Genomic DNA, 6,000 nt, shown 5'->3' with positions numbered 1-6,000 from the left:
CATCTCCTATATAGTTTACGTACCTCAGGCCATATTTTACAATAGAGCGTTTAAACATTTCAACAATCACAGATACTTCCATGTTCCCAGATGCTCCAGTGTGATTTGTTGCGATATGTTCTTCTTTCCACTCTTCATACTCTGCCGTGTTCAATTTTTTTTTCCAAGACTCACATAATTTACAGTAAGAGCATTTTACAAGCACATCCAAGACTTTTCCCGAATAATATCCGATTAGTAAACTCACACCATATAGTGATGCAAAGCCACGCTTCTTCCAGGTACCGTCATCGGAAACACTCACATCTGTCGCATCTTCAACGTCGTTTTCAAAACTCGTTAATTGCTTTTCTTGTTCAGCGGCAGAGGAGAATAGTGTTTGAGCAATTGTCCCAATACACTCATGTATTTTATCAATATAACAATCGTATGTTGATTGGTTTAAAAATGAACTGCTTAGATCCATCAAGCCGCAAAATTTCTTGCATCCTGCAAGCCCCAAGCTCAATATTCGCATAGCAAAAATGAACAGGCGATTTAATTCATACATTTTTCCGATTTGCTTACATGATAAAATATATTTCGGATCACATGGTTCACATGCTACCACAATTTTGAATCCCAGACCGAATTTCGAGCATTGTTTAAAATATAATTTTCCATTACACAATTTTTCTTCATCTTTATTTTTAATGATGTTAGAACACCGCACAAAAGACGAGAGTGTTGAAAAAACTAAGGCAAAGTGTATAATTGAATATTGGAGCGTGTCTTCCTCTGGCACGTGGTCTTTATCGTGACCTTTTAATTATTTTACTGACGTGCTCGTGAAGGAATCATCATCAATTTCCGGGTTTTTAGGATTGAATGATTGTCTCCTTTTCCTTGGTCTATCTTTTCTACGAGCCCCGTCCGCTAACGGATTTCTCGAAACTTTAGGCATTTTGTAATAAATTCTGCAACGGACGCTTTGGATAACCCCAAATAAACCTCGTGATTCAAGAAGTAATTACCAACTAAAATATTTCAAACTAGTTGCCCTTAGAAAGTGAAAGTAATGGACAATAAAGACAGAAAAAACAAAAGACGAGCAGCTGCTCCGATACACCTGCGTTGCGCAGAGTCCACCTGACTTTGAGCGCGCACCTTCCGAAGGCTGTATCTCCGAAACTTTTATTCGGATCGACTTGAAAATTTAGGATAATATTCTCGAGATGTTGTAGAAATTAATAAGACAATAAAAAAAAATTCGATTTTTTGAAGCTGTGAAACCCCTTATACTAAACGATGGGTGGATTTGCATGCTAATATTTTGAAAGACGAAACGCGTAGACTCGATAGGTACCGTTTAATAATGTTTTCAACTTATCGAACAACCCCTTAACTTGGGTACATGAACTTAAGCTAGGGTCTGAACAAGCTTAAGCCCTTGAAAAATACGTCTATTCATTCAATTCTTGTTCGTTCTGACAGAAAACTCTAGTTTGGTGTCTCTAATCAAAGAGTGAACATTTCATTGTGTAAAAAACTCAATCCAAGTGGTGTTCAAATTATCGAGAAATGATGTGAACTGCAATGGGTATTACAATTTCATTGTAAAAATTTTCGGTAATTTACGAAATTTGTTTTCACACATTTTGTACTGTCTTTTGTCTTGTGGAGTAAAACTATTATGAGTTTTTCTGTACATAGAGTTTCTACCTGTTAGTTTATCAATAACGAATTGTTCAGATACCTTTGTTAAATTACGGTTCCCAATGTCTTGGGGTTAATCTTCAGCTCTTTTTCCTGTGAATTTTTCGAAGATTCTTGTTAATACTTCTTCTGTGATGTTTCTTGTAGGTTTAGTATCTTGCGTTGTTGAAATTTCTTTGCATTGTGTTTCTTCCAGCAAGTAATCATTACATATTGTATTATATTTCCATCTTCATCTTTATGCTGCTGTAAAATATCACCGGGCTAACTAATCCATATTCTTCATATTTGTCCTCTTTTTTGTGAGGTAGATTTTATTTTCTGTTATCCTTTCGTAGTTTTGAGTTTGTCATGATGTTTCATTAGCTGCAGCTGGTCTGGGACTAGAAAGCAGCAACTCTCCGGTGTAGTGATTGAGGTGAGGGTGATTATACTTATTTTTGAATCGTCAGCCGAAGCCTTGACAGTAACTGCATATTTTCGAAAAGCATTGCATTTCATAGAAATAAAATAATCGATATTGAGCTACTGGTTAAATAATAGATCTACTCACTACAGAAGAAGATGTGTCAAGTTATTTCACTTAATCAATTTCAGTGTTACGAAAGCTTTTACTACACATGTGACCAACATTTAGTGACCTCAAACAATTTGTACGATTTTTATCGATTTTAGGACATAACGTCATAGATATCCCATTTTCAGTCAAGTTTACCGAATATGGCTGTTACTCTTGTGTAATAATCATGGAGTTATACTTGAATTTTCTATTGTAGGTGCAGGTATAAATGATACAAACGCACGCCAGGTGAATTCAGTAGTCTCTCTTGTATTGATTACTGCTCACTTGTCACATAATTGATGGTTCACCAATTAGTGGGGAATTTATGTTTCAAAATGGATATTGTATAATCTAGTCGTAACTCTAGTTGTAAATCAAATGGTATTGTAATTATCGAGTGCGAAATCAGATGTGTGTTTTGCCGTGGAATTACTCTACGTTGAACCGCGAAGTAGAGAAGGGGCAAGTAAGCATTTCATTAACAGACAAAAAAGTTGAACAAAAGTCTGCATATAAAATAAATGTCGACTGATTCCGTTTGAAAACTTTGAGAGTCAAATTACTGATTTCAGTTTCCTTTTGTTAGTGAGAAAATTATCACTACACTAAAGGTTTATTGCTTACTACGATTGAAACAATTTTTAATTTTTATATCGCCATTGCGAATTATAGCCGTTACAAATTGGCCAATCCGGTAGAGTACGCTGCCCCGTTCTCATTGCGTTCTGAGCTCTCAGATGCTACTAGATCTGTCAATTTCAAACGACTGTAATTTGCAAACAATAAATTTCCAATGAAATTTGAAATATGATTCAGTTACAGATTTTCCCGAGGAATGCATTGGCAGCATATCGGGCGATAGTCCTGAGTCACCCTGTATATTGTACCTATACGACATTGAGAGTATGGAAAGATGCGCAGCTTTTGACCACCAAATGTGATTTGGATGATGGTTACGTGCAATTTGAAAATTGTCGCGACAGGAACGCGACATCTAGTCGTCGAAATCTTGGGACACTTTCATCCCTTAAAAACAAAAAAAAAAAAAAAATTCATGAATAAGACCTTCACACCAAATTGGGGAATGCAATCTGGCAATTTGAAGCAAAAAAAAAAAACGAATTTTGACAGTTTATGAAAAAATTGAAAATTTGAAATCTTTTTAACTATTAAAATAATTGAATACTACTTTCTTCGTCGATGTTGGCATTTTTTAAATTGAAACGAAATGATAATCAAAGGACCTTAAACTATGAGGCATAAATTTTTCAGGTTGTAGTCTCGATGGAATGCACATCTTGGTTTGTTTTTAATAACTGAGAAAGTGATACCGAAACGCTAAATCCGCGGACATTTAGTAGAAAAATTTGATTGAAAACTTGAACAGATTTTGAGTTAGATTCAACTGATACGTAGTCCAACGACGTGAAAATGAATAGTATGTTGTGTGACAAGGGACGAAAGTTAGCGATTGTGACTAGCCTGAAGTTTGCACCTAATCGGAGGGAGAGCGGCAATCGCACAAGTTGCAATCGTCAATTTTTGTCAGGTTTGACGTGGAATCGCCCATATCCGTTATACTGACTCTGGCCCTCCACGAATTTTGGGAATCGACGAATGAAAGTACCGAAGATCAAAGAGTCGCTTATATTAAACATGCTCAAGCTGACAGCCGAATAAAAATAATTCAATTTACGAGCGTGATACTTTTTACTACAGGAAGTTTGATGTTAAGGTTTTACACAGATCTAAACAGACTTACACCTATCGTTGTAATGAGAGCCAATTTACTGAGACCACTGAAATGCATATTGCGTGTAAGCTACTGGTTATTCAATTTTTTTATTTTTCTTTCGCGGTAAAAAATATCTAGTTGCATCATACACGTATGCATATTTAATTGTTGGTCTTTGAAGTAGTATGAGTCGAGCGGCTCTTAGATGCCTACGCATCGCAATGTTCATGTAAGTAGCGGCGGTTTTTTTTTTTTTTAAAGATAGTACAAGTTATTTTGAATGAAAAGATATTAAACATAAAACAAGATGTTGAACGTGTAAAAAAGATTAAAGACTGAAGAAATCGAAATAATGTACATATGTATACACATATATGGGATATTCTATGTCAATTCGCCGGGCTATTGACCTGACCCCTTCCGATTTTGATGTCCAATTTATTTTGGGTTCTGTTTGGCCCAAAATACGACTTCAAATTTTTGGAAATTGTTATTTCATTTTTAAGGGGTTGCACGAGCTCAAAAATCATAAAATTGTGAGAAAACATGAAGAGGGATCGTTTTTAAATTGATGATTTTTTTTTTCACAGAAACTAGAACCCAAAACATAATTTTTCGACCCAGTCCGAAAGTGGGCCGAGAACTAGCATTGTTGATTTTTTTTTTCAGGAATATTTTGTTTTATTTTGCGGACGAAGAACAAAAAAAATAGTTTTTTCTTGTGAAACTTGTTTTTTTTTTTTTCTTAGATTAAAAGTAGACATAAAATAGTAATTTAGTAGAAAGTAGAGCTTCTTCGAGAATTTTCGGGCCTCTTTCCTTATTTTCTGAACAATTTTTTTTTTTTTTTTTCTATTTTTGTCCGCAAAATAAAATGAAATTTTCTGGAAAAAAAAAATCAACAATGCTAGTTCTCGTCCCACTTTCGGACTGGGACAAAAAATTATGTTTTCGGTCCTAGTGTCCGTGAAAAAAAAATCATCAATTTAAAAACGATCACTCTTCGTGTTTTCTCACAATTTTATGATTTTTGAGCACGTGCAACCCCTTGAAAATAAAATAAATATTTCCAAAAATTTGAGGTCGTATTTTGGGCCAAACAGAACCCAAAATAAATTGGACATCAGAATCGGTAGGGGTCAGGCCAATGGCCCGGCGAATTGACATGGAATGCCCCTTATGTATTTCTTATCTTACCATTTTTCGCATTTTTTTTTTTTATTGCGATTGGTTTAAAATGAGTATGAGCGTTTCATAAATGAGAGTTGGGTGTTTGGTACATCACGGTACCAGCTAGGGGTTAAATTGACAGAATATGACAGTGACTTTAGATGTAAGACTTAAAAAATCACGGCAATACTGTTCATGAATTAATGCCGCAGTTACTATTATTTCAGCGGGATATAAGTTGAGTGAATTAGATCGGTAACAATCAGTGCAGTAATCTCTTTATTTTTGTCATAAAAAGGGCCATAACAATTCCCTTGAACGCAGAATATTCCTCATAACTTGTGTCCGGTAACGCAGTGACGCGTTTTCGCAATAAATGCGGGTCGATTTTTGAAGAGTCAACTCAGTTTCACTTGGAAAACGTAAAAAAATCTACCAACCCGTTTCTCGTAAACCGTAAGGCCTAGAGGCCTAAGAGTTGGAGCAATATTTTTAACCCTAGAAAGCTAATGAATAAATACTCCTCAGAGTAAATTCGGAAAAATCCTTTAGCAGTAACGTGACGTAATAGTTAGGGAGATAGATAGGAGGGGGAAGGTAAACTGGCCAAAAACGGCGTAGCGCAATGTTTGAACGGTGCCTATGCAAACAGACGGATTTCAGCGAGTGTCGCGTGGGGGGCCCCGGGGCCCCGTGTTAGGCGACGCGACGTGGGCCCGGCGGTACGTGCGTGGAGGAGTGAGTGCGCTCACGTGGTATTGTGTATCCACGGTTTGCCGTGTAGCCTGCGGAGTCAGAGGTCCTGTTGACGAGCCGGGGAAGGGCGTCGCGTCGTCGG

The sequence above is a fragment of the Neodiprion pinetum genome, chromosome 5 (assembly GCF_021155775.2).
Source record: "Neodiprion pinetum isolate iyNeoPine1 chromosome 5, iyNeoPine1.2, whole genome shotgun sequence".
Taxonomy (NCBI): domain Eukaryota; kingdom Metazoa; phylum Arthropoda; class Insecta; order Hymenoptera; family Diprionidae; genus Neodiprion; species Neodiprion pinetum.
This window is presented reverse-complemented; position numbering follows the sequence as displayed.